Below are 11,787 nucleotides of genomic sequence, written 5' to 3'. Positions count from 1 at the left end.
TACCTTGACCTCTGTGTGCTTAAACTTGCTTATTTTTGTTTCTACATGGTATTTGGGACACTTTTAATCGAGCTCACCACAGTTGTGCTTGCACTAGCAGCTGCAGTCAAGCTGCTGTAACCTCCACAGCTCAAAAAGTTCCCATATTTCATTGTGATCCTTGATGTCAATTAGTAGTTGGCGGTTTTTGTTTGTATTAATTTTTCTGTTCAGTGCTCCATGTGACAAAGATTAGGTAATATGACACATTTATCCTGCCCATCAGGCTGCTTCTATCTAGTGGAATATAAACATAATGCTAGCATATAGGGTGCAAAATATTGGCATTATTAATGACTAGGATCCTCAAACCTCAAAATAAAGAGCTATAGAGTCAACGGAACTGAAAACTTGCTTGATTTAAAACGTGGTGCTTTCTTCTCTTGTAGCTATGAAGCTAAAGAAGAGAGCTCTAACTGGGTCTGCTGGGGTGGAGGTGCGGGGCTGCAAGATCTATTTGCTCTAGTGGTTTGCAAGTTTAAGTGCACATTAGAATCACCTGGAGAGCTCATTCGACTACATTGCTGGGCTCCACCCCCAGAGTTTTTGGTCCAGTAGGCCTGGGGCCAGAATGGAGAATTTGCATGTCTAACAAGTTCTCAGATGATGTTAATGCTGCTGGTCTGGTGGCCATACTCTGAAAACAGCTGGTATACTTTGTGGAAAATAGAAGTGTATAGTTGATCAACCACCTTCAATTACAGTGGCCCAAGTGAGAAAGGTTTGAATTACTTTTCACAAGCAATATCCTGCCCCACTTCCGGCCTTTCAGAACACGTGACCCAGGGGATATCAGATTCAGTCAATTTTGCCTGTCAGGAAGGTTACCTTTCTTCCTAGTGGGGGAGCAAATAAAAAGGATGGGCCAAGAAGCCAAAACATGTGCTCAAATTTTGCCTTTTCCTAAGCGTTTGTTGCCATTTCAAGGAGTAGAGTTAGTAAAGGAGTAGAGAAAGTAAAAAGTTAAGAGCAGTGATTTAAATCTGGCTTCTTGAGGAATTTGTTGTGGGAGGATAACAGAAGAATATCTCTTTGCAAGAAGCCTACAAGACATTTTGAGGACCACTGGACTCTTCCCTCTTTCTGTGATGGGAGTATATGTGATTCCAGTAGAACAGAGGATTTGGAGATTACTGGATCACACAAAGGTGAGTCAGGCTTCTGTATTTAAGGGTCTTAAACTGGCGTTTATTAACTGTTTCTTCTTGGGAAAATCATTTAATTTCTTTAAGTGCCTGCTTTCTCATCTAAGAATATGCAGATTACATTCCTCTGAGAATGGCATTCGTAGATATTAAATAAACAGTTTAAAATGCTGAGTACATTGCTTGGTCCATAATATCCTTAATAGGCGTAGCTATTTAAGTAGTAAGAGGCTAGTGACATATGAGAAGTCAAACACAAAAACAGCTTTAAGGAGTATATTAGCTATTACTGTGTTATAAATTATAAACATATATTTATTATATTATAGTTCTGTAGGCTAGAAGTTTGATGCAAGTCTTATTGGGCTTAAAAGCCAGGTATTGACAGGGCTGTATTCATTTTGGAGACTTTAGTGAAGATTCATTTCCTTGCTGGGTCAAGCTTTAAGAGCTGCCCACATCCTTGGCTAATGGCCTTCTTCCATCTTGGAAGTCAGCAATGTAGTATCTCCTTGACCCTGCCTTTTATCATCACATATTTTTCTTTGACTCTACTTTTATGCCTCCCGATGTGATTATATTGGTCTCATCCAGGATAAACTCATTATTTTAAAACTGTAACCTCACTTGCCTTGAAGCCTAACATATTAACAGGCTTTGGGACTAAGACCTGGATGTCTTCAGAGGTGGGGTACATTATTCTGCTTTCCATAGGAAGAAAAGTTCATTGTCATTGTGTTCCATGAATAGGTGTCTTTGAGGCATGAAATTTTGATCATTTACTCATTCACCAGCTTATAGTAAGCATTGATATGTATTTCACTAATCACTGGAGATGCAAGATGAATAAGACTATTCCTTAAAGGAGTCTGGAGTCCCCTAGTGTTTTACAGACTTGTAAATCATTAAAATAGAAATAGTACAGTAGTGGAGCAAGTAGAGGACCCAGTGAGTGGATTTGGTAGGACTTCAGGAAAGGCTAGGTAGAAAAAATGCTTGAGCCTGGAAATTTGTTTACATCCATATTAATGGAGATGGAGAAAAATATCCCAGACAAAAGAGAAAGATAAAGCACAATGACATGACATATGGGAGCTGTCTGGAAAATTGCAAGTAATTCAGCAAAAAAAGGAACAAGTAGAGAGAGAAGGCTGGGGAGATAGATAGGAATCAGAATCTCAAATTTCTATGTACTGCTCATTTGGCATAACCTTGCATTACCTCTAGTAGAGAAAATAGGTTTTTTTATCTTAAAGCCAGTGGAAGACAATAGTGATAGTCATGAGGAAACTAGATTACAGAGGGCTCAGGATTGCATGCTAAGGCTTCCTCCTGTTCATGACGAACTCTCCCTCATCTGATTCAAATCATTTATTTACTAATCATCAACTATATGCCAACCATATGATACTGTTTTGTTTGGGGGATAAAGAAAACACTATCCTTTATTTTAAGTATTAGCAAGAAGATAGGAAATATAATTACTGCATTTTGTAGCATATAAGGGAAATGAGAAGTCCACACTGCTTATATGGCCTTGTGACCTACTGCATTGTGATACTCTTTCCGTATTTTTATTGGTTTGGGGTACCCTCCACTATAAATGCCTTTGAAAGCAGGGGGTTATGCCGAGCAGTTTGCTGAGAAAATCAGTATTGAACTTTTTCCCTCTTGACTTGGCATAGCAATGGAAAGAGTTGCTATAGATTGCCTTCCATATTCATTTATCTGGAGATATATATATATATATTTCTTTCTTGGCCATACTCATGGCATAATGGACCTTCCCAGGCCAGGGATCAAAACCAAAGCCAAGCCACAGCTATAATCTATGCTGCAGCTGTGTCAACACCAGATCCTCAACCCACTGTACCAGAGCCAGAACTCCTACATAGATATTTTGAAAAGAAAATCCTTCAAACATTGTAAATCATTGTTTGGATTTTAGCATCTGTCCCAACATAGACTCTTAGGAATTTTATGTACCTTTTCTTTTCTCTCCCTAGGATCTATCTTTGAAAGTTAATATTCTTTCTAAATGGTAGCTTTGAGAAGTGTAATGCCCTTCAGCTGGGTTGTACTCTAGGTCAAAATGCAAAAGATCTTGGCTATTACTGTTTAATGTCAAAAGATTGTCTCTCAACTCCCTCTCCTATCTGCCATCCCTATCAACTCCGTCTCCTATCTGCCACCCGGGAAGCAGCTTCCTCCTTAGAGTGACCTGCATTCAGACTTCTCAAGGAAAGCTGTTCATTCTCATATTCTACATTGGGCAGATGGGAGAAGGAGCAGACCTCATTGGTCCTCATCATCAATTATATAAAACAACTCCAAATCTAAAGTTACTTATCTGCCAATGTATTGATCCTTTTCCAGTTTCCTTTTCTTTACTATTAACCTAGATCTTCTGGTCCTTCAATTTAGTTGCTCTTTTGAGTTTTCTTTTAAATCTTTCCCTCGGCAAAATTCCAGTCCTGCAACTATCTGCCTAGTTATATATAAGTGGATAAAAAAAAAAAAATGAATATTCAAACGTTTTCCCCACCGCTTTTATTTTACTTTGAGTAGATGGTCTACCCTGCTAATTTATCAGAATAACATATATTCAATTAAAATGTCCATAGCCTCCTCCTTGTGCCTTCTGACTTTCTTTCCTTCTTAAGGTTTTTTTAAATATAAGAAAGATATTGGTGGCAACTAACAGAAAATCTAATCTCAGCTGACTTAAAATGTTCTTAATTGGCTTAAAGATTTGGGAAATTCAGGGCAAGACTCAGCTAAGATAGAGGCTCAAATCCTGTCACCAGAACCTACTTCTATCAATCTCAACTCTCCGTCTTACTTGTGTTGACCTTGTTATTCACTGGACCCTCTCTTGTAGTCACAGGGATGTCCATAGCAGCTTTAGGTGTCACATTCTTTCACCTGTTCATGTTTAAATGGGATTATGGGTCTACCTTCCCTGTAACAGTCAAGCAGAAGTTCTGGGTCAGTGCCTAGTTAGCTTGAGTTGGGGCAGTTATCCCTCTCTGAACCAATTACCCTAGTCCCAGTATATGCTAATTAAATCATTGAATGTTGAATCCTGGATCAGAGGATTTGTTCAAGTACCCATCAGATTTGTCTTTAAAAACTCTAATATATGGTTTACATGAATTAGTTACTGGGGTAATGGGATATGAAGTTTTAGGTCCAAATAATGAAGTATGCCACAGAGAACTTGCTACCAGAAAAACAGTTTAAACAGGTTCTGACCAGAAAACTCAAGAGCAAATGTTTCTGGGCTCCAGGAACCACCACAATGGGTGGTAATGTCATTTTTAGGACCTAACCTGGGTCCCTTGCTTCTGTTAAGCTAAGCTTCCTTATAGTTCTAAATTGACTACACTTCAAACAAAGAAAAAAATGAATAAATACATAAAATTTGATTTACCTGAAATAAATCCTACCATATGATATAATTAAGCTATTTATTTCCTTTAGTACTTGATGTTACATTCTAATCAACAGGACAAAATGAAATGGTGGTCATACCTAGGCTAGGGAAGAGCCTAGCTGCTCCGAGGCTATCTAGTTATACCCCATTAAATATGGAGTGCTCCTGAAAATTCCATCAGAAGTTGGATGAGTCTTCATGGTTTCCTTCATCTTTTAAAAGATAATAAATTGGCAAAGGGAATAAAGGTAGGCAGTAACAGAACCCCTCCAGTTTTGTACAGTACGTAACAGACCTTCATGGGAAACATGGTGTTCTCTTAAATCCATGTATGAGCACTGAACTAACAAAGACAGTTGCTTCAAGAAACCTCAGATATTTTAATGTTTATAGAATAGTAAAGAATTTCTAAGACAGTAGGTGTACCGTTTGGTGAGTAATATATGACTTGGGATCAAATCTTGGGTTTGAGCATTGACCTTACCACTTAGGAAATTCTGAACGTTTTTAGTTTCTGAAGCTAAGTTCTCTTTGTAAAAACTGGGAAGTTACTAGTTAGCACCCCAGTTTGTTGTTTAAGGATGAGTAAATAAGAAAATCACATAGAATGCATTTATTAATTTTGGTGCAGGATTTTGAATCTAGTTTATGAGAGGACTTTTTTCTTTTTTTCCCTCCATATATTTCAGGCAAAATATGTTAACTGTGCATAACTATCCTCTATATTAATTGTGCTGTTTCCAATATTAAAAAAAAGCCATGTTCATGCCATGTTTATTTTAGATGGACAATTTGTTCCTTCTTTAACAAAGAAATTAATTTTTAAATAGTAATAATACAGCTTAGCTTACAGTTTGCAAAATGGTTACCTTATTTTGATCTCATTTTTGAAGCCAAATAAGAAATGTAGGTCTGAACTAAACTCAGTCTTAACTCACAACACCAAGGTGTGTACTGTATTTTATTACAGTGTGAGATCTTCAGGGTCATTCTTGGCTGCTAGTAGTATTTACGTAATAGGACAAAGAACTATTGCAAAAATGTTATAGGCTAGAGACCCTTGGTCCTTTTCCTCTTGGAAACATCATAAATCATCTCAGCGAGAAGCTTTTGTTTACTCATTTTAAACAAAGCTCTATTTGTCTGCAGTCCTGATGGTGATGTTTATTAAATACTTTCTTGAAGTGAACAGATGATAAGGAAAAATGGATCCCTCTTCTCCAAGCAAATAATGAATTTTATTATTTGACAGATTGTTCAAGTTTCCTTTTATCCTCTTTCATTTTTAGTAACTGTATACCAGTAACAGTTCAGATTAATCTACCTTCTCCTTTCCCTCTCCTATTACCTCACCCTGGCTTAATCATTGCAAAGAGGTTGCTATAGCCACCCAGGCTGTAACAGTGTTTTGCATTAGTTGATACTCAAGCAGATGTGGCTGTTAACACCTGCACATAAACCCTGTTTGTTCTAAATCTTACAGATTATCCTACCTTCAGATTGTGTTTGCTATAAAAATGTTTTCTAAATATATATACTTATTACTAGTATGAGGCATAGCTCTGGTTTGGAATTGAGGCTTCGAGACTTTCCATCTCTGGTTTCTGGGCAGAGTTTAGAACAAACTAGTAAAGTTCCTAGAGAAAGGTCATGTGCTTATAGTCTTTAATTCACAGGTGATTGTATTTAGGGTATTTGAGACACACTCTCAGATGTGTCTCAGAGAGGAGGTACTCATGGAGGTACAGGTTGATTTGGGGCCAGTATATATAATATCTTAATTTTCTTGCAGTAATTTTTCCATAGGCAGATTACTCTAGGACACCAGAAGCCTGTTGTGTCTATTTAAAAAAAATTCCCAAATAAAAATCAGGATCTGCAGAGTAAACAATAGAGTCATTTCTGCCCATGTGGACTCTATGTCTGCAAAGACTTTTATAAGGAAATCATGTCTTTGATATTTGGGGGAAATTCCCATTGAAGTGCTCATCTTCAGATTCATCCTTTTTATTCTACTGAGGACTGACAGATGGCTGCCATGGGGTAGTTTGAAAGACTGGCTGCCGAATATAATATTCATGAAAAAGATCCACAGTGAGAGAGATGCTCCCGTCTTTGCAGAGGCTGCAGACGGCTTTGTCAGGAATAACAGACTGCTGACAGGAAGCCCAGGTCCTGTGCCTGATGAGCATGCTGCTGTGGCTTGAGACCACAGAGGGCTGCTTCCTGCCCAGGTGATTTGCAAGGATGGTGTGATAATGACTTTGGAGTTAACTTGAAAAATGGCTCCTACAAACACTTCCTGAGACCATTGGTAATACCCTTAGCATATCATATTGAAGGGGGATAGCTAAGGCTCTGAGGAGATAGGTTCAAGTTCAGAGGTACTGAAAATAAATAAAAGTTTTGCTCCAAAATTTATTTTGTGCACAGCTGTTGGCTTTAATTAGCCTGGGTTTCTACTTGCTTGTTTCGTTTGTTCTTCTTGAAGGCCGTAGAAAGAAGACAGCTGCCTTAGCTGCTTTGGGGAGGAAAGTTGTCTGATAACATGGGAGGCAAGTAGGGGATCTGTGTGCTGACTCTGTTCATAACTCCCCTGATGGGAAAATGACTTTCAGCTAAATAGAAGATTTATGAACTCAAATGCTTATTTACAAGTCAAGAGTATGACCACTGAAGTCTTGACTTTGTTTGAAAACTTGAAGTGTCAGCAACAGAACATTTTACTTATTTTCAGATCTTTTATCTTTGAGACACTGGAAAACATGCTTTTTTCTGCCTACCTTATCCTCCTATGGCAGTGATTTCTTCTGACATTGTTCGTCTAATCAAAGTACCCAATCTTTGTCTGTCACAAGAGAAAGCAAACGTTAACTCCAGCCCTAGAGAGAGAGAGCTTGATACAAAAATATCAGGATCCTTTGCCTCATGATTCAGAGCTTTTACCATTTAGTTTAATCCTCCTCTAATACACACACCTGTGCACTGATGTGGCTGAATCTGAAGCTTAAAAGGGAATCATTTTGTTTTTGGAATGAAGAGTTCCCTCTGGTGGTTCATGATTTCAGTTAATACATCAAATGTTTTCAAAGGGGTGAAACTATTTCAAGGCTCTCATATTAGAGAATTTTGCTAAATTTTCAAAAATTTTACTTACTCCCTTGTAGCATCTTCTATTAATTTTAACACCTCTGTGAGGTTGATATTTTTTCTCTTGTGTCTCATTTTCTTGAAGCCCCCTCTAGATGTCTCTGTGATTATCATCTGAATTTCCCTTTTAATCAAAACCTATTGATGCACTTTTTATGATTTTGCCAGTTTTTTCACTCCTTTGAGAAAGGTCTTTCTTTCATCTGCTGTGAAACAACATTATTACTAAGTTTTCTTCCACAGCCACTGGAAATAACTGGCAATTGGGACATTTGTAGAATATGGTAGGCATGGGAGTGGTCACATATGTGATTAGAACATTACGCCTTTTGCATAAGCTCATGCCCTAAAGTTCACAGAAAAATCATAATAATCACAGAGTGCGAGAATCAATAAGGCTTTTGCCATGTCTTAGAGGTCAATGATAGCTAATAAACTCTAAAATCTTTGGGCAAATATGAGTATATGTATTGCCTTGTCCCTTGCCTTTGTTTAAAAATTACAGTTAGATTTCCCACCATGGTGCAGTGGGTTAAGAATCAGACTGCAGTGGCTTGGTTCACTGCTGAGGTGCAGGTTCCATCCCCAGTCCAGAGCACTGAGTGAAAGGATCCAGCACTACTGCAGCTGTGGCATAGATCCTGGCTATGGCTTGGATTCAGTCCCTGAGGACTGAGAACTTCCATATGCCATGGGTGTGGTCATGCAATTAAAAATTAGAATTAGTCTATCACACAGTACTGAATATCTGAAAAAAATCTATGTTCCTTTTAGATACACATACTATTTTTTCATGTATCATCTAAATTTTTATTTGACTAAATCTTAATATTTGGCCACAAAAAGGTGGGGTAACTTTCTACTGTTAGCTACAGGAAGTTATGCTTGAGTTAAAAAGCTTTCTGTATTTTATTTTCAGGCAAAGGTGCTGAGTACTTTGGCTGAAGTGCTTTGAAATAACCTTGTGCCTTTCAACTAAGTGTTTGACAGTGTTCTCACTGTATTTTCTCATTTAGACACATAACTGCCTTAGGATATAGAAGGAGTAGAGTAACAACCATCCTTTGTAGATAAAGATTTGGAATACAAAGAATTCGAAACCTTGCAAAACAATCTGGGAGAGATGGTAATAGAAGCTAGGATTCTTACACCATATGGAATAATGGACTGGAATATTTTCTATACACCAAGGCCTTCCCTTGGTTCTAGTTAGTACACACTGAGGGTCTCTTGGGCTCAAATATGTGAAGATTATTTCGGTCATTCAGTAAAGTTTAGCTTGGAATTCCTGAGCTCAGATTGCCTGCTACTGCAGGGCAACTATGGGTATTTAAGTCTCTCAATGTCCACTCCCTAAAGACCATGGTTTTTTCTGACACAAAAACTGTCTATGCCCAAATTTCCCTTAAAGAGTCAGGACTGATCAAAGTCATCTATGCCTCCCAATACAGAAACTTCCAGAAACCAAAAGTTCTGATTTTTGAGTACACCTCTTTAATTCCTATGCTGTTCTCTTAGCAAACTTCATTACTGCATTGCTGAACGTCCACTGCAATAAAATCATGGTGCTCTTGAGGAACCCTGTTTAATTAAACGTTGACTTCCTGTATCTTTAACATCTTCATATAACTCAATGGCATGCTGGTAGATATTTAACAATATGCTATCTGAAAAAAAGACCTGTGTATGTATACATGTAAGTTTCAATGTATTTCACTAATGTAAAAACATATAGCATACTGTGTAAAAATAATACGTGATACCCTTTATTATAAATTCTATGTAGCCAATTCATTTGGACAGAACATTCGTTGCCTTTTTTTTTTTTTTTTTTTTTTTTGGCTGAACTCTTATATCAATAACTAACCAATGTTTGCGAATGGATGTAGTTCTGACACGAAAGGTGGTAGATATTTTCATTTGGATTAATGAGTAAGGTGACAGGGAAAAAAATAAGGCCTTTGTGAGAATCATGCTCATTTTTCAGTGACTTGAGTCACCTCTTTGCTGAATTGGATAGTGGTTTCAAATACTATGATGATAATTTCTCAAATTTTACTCTGGGCTACTCACAATAAAGTTTTAGCAGACATGACACACTTCCGGTGGTTGAACTGGTATTATTTTCTCCATTATTTCCTTAGGTCTAAACCAGGGTTTGGCAAATTTTTTCTTAAAGAGGCAGGTATTAAATATTTCAGATTTAGGGTCAGATAGTTTCTGTGGTAATGACTCAACTCTTGTTATAGTGGAGCCATAGACATTGTCACTGTGTATTGGCAGTATTCTAGTAAGAATTTATTTACAAAAAAAAGGCAAAAACTGAGCAGTAGATTTTCTATTCAGTTGATAAAACAGTATATCAAACCTTGATCTGTTAGTATTTCCCAGTTTCTGAATGTGAACTTGGGAAGGGATATGTAGTAGTGCTCCATTGCATAATATTTCTACCATATGTACACAGTGGGTGGAGACAACCTTGAGTATGGATAATAAGATGTAGTATCTTTATTAGAAAACCAAGGTTTTGAGTATTTACTATAGTTTTAATATCAGTGCCTTAGTTGTGAGGTCATATAGTCTAATTTTTGATAATCATTGTTTAACAAACAGTTCTTATAATTTCTAAAAAAAAATTGTAATTAGGGCTGGCAAAATGGCATGAGATGGGTCTACCACACCCTTTGCTCTCCTGCCACATATCCCATTGGAGTTTTATTATGTCATACTCAAGGAACTGTGAACAGGACCCATAAATTCATTCTGTAGACATTACATTAACTATCCATTTGTGTCAGACACTTCACTGTCACTCTCGCCACCCTTCTATGACTTTTAGATGCATATTTCTTTAATGATGCTAAAAAATGTCTGCACCTTTGAAGCTTGACCTTGCTCTGACCCATCGACGATCATTCTGTTAACATTGGTTACGTATTTCATAGTCCTCTTCTCTGCCATCCCCCTGAGGGACTTCGGCTGCCACATGGATGTCCTATTAACATTCCAAGTAATGTGTTTCTTTAATTTCAGTGGCTTTTGCCACTATTCTAACAACATATTTCCTAAACTTACCTAAATTACTAACTAGTTTAATATCTTGAGCTCTGATATCATACTTTATAAATTAATCCATAAATTGCATTATCTTCCTAATCCTATGAATTTACTTTTTTATTGAAGTACAGTTGTTTTATAATATTTAGTTTCAAGCGTACAACATAGTGATTCTATATTTTATAGATTACATTCTATTTAAGTCATTATGAAATATTTTCTATATTCCCTATGCTGTACAATGTATTCTTGTAGTTTATGTATTTTGTACTTAGTAATTTGCATCCTCCAGTCTCCTCCCCCTATATTACCTTTCCTTTTTTCCTCCTCCCCACTGCTAACCATTTATATCAATGAGTCAGTTTCTGTTTTGCTACATGGATTTATTTATTTTATTTTATTTTTTAGATTTCACATATAAGTGATAACATACAGTATTTGTCTTTCTTTTTTAGTGACATAACTCACTAAATGTAATACTCCACATTCATCCATGTTGTTGCAAGAGGCAAAATGTCACCTTTTTTATATATGTGTAGTATCCTATTATATGTATGTGCTGCATCTTTATCCACTCATCTGTTGGTAGACACTTAGGTTTCTTCCATTTCTTGGTAATTGTAAGTAATGCTATTAGAAACACTAGGGTACTTTTTGAATTAGTGTTTTCATTTTCTTTGGATCTATACCCAGGAGTGGGATTGCTTGATCATAGGGTAATTCTGTTTTTAGTTTTCTGAGGAACCTCTATACTGAGTTCCATAGTGGCTGTACCAAATTATATTCTTTTCAACAGTGTACAAGGATCTCATTTTCTTTACATCCTCTCCAACGCTTGCCATCTGTGGTCTTTTTGAGGCTAGCCTTTCTGACAGGAATGAGATAATATCTCATAGTGGTTTTGATTTGCATCTCCTTGATAAGTAATGAAGTTGAACATCTTTTCATGTGCTCATGGGC

The 11,787-nt window shown here is 37.0% G+C and overlaps 1 long non-coding RNA gene across 3 annotated transcripts in view; it reads left to right on the top strand.

The window, feature by feature from the left end:
- LOC110257266 overlaps positions 555–11,787 on the top strand; it is a 377,151-nt gene continuing 365,918 nt past the window's right edge. Inside the window, exon 1 of one of the 3 annotated variants that reach the window (XR_002339658.1) lies at positions 555–1,187. This is a non-coding gene — a long non-coding RNA (uncharacterized LOC110257266). The remainder of the gene's footprint in view (positions 1,188–11,787) is intronic. The other 2 variants (XR_002339660.1, XR_002339659.1) reach the window with 2 other exon arrangements.

The sequence above is a fragment of the Sus scrofa genome, chromosome 16 (genome assembly GCF_000003025.6).
Source record: "Sus scrofa isolate TJ Tabasco breed Duroc chromosome 16, Sscrofa11.1, whole genome shotgun sequence".
NCBI lineage: Eukaryota > Metazoa > Chordata > Mammalia > Artiodactyla > Suidae > Sus > Sus scrofa.
This window is presented reverse-complemented; position numbering and strand designations above follow the sequence as displayed.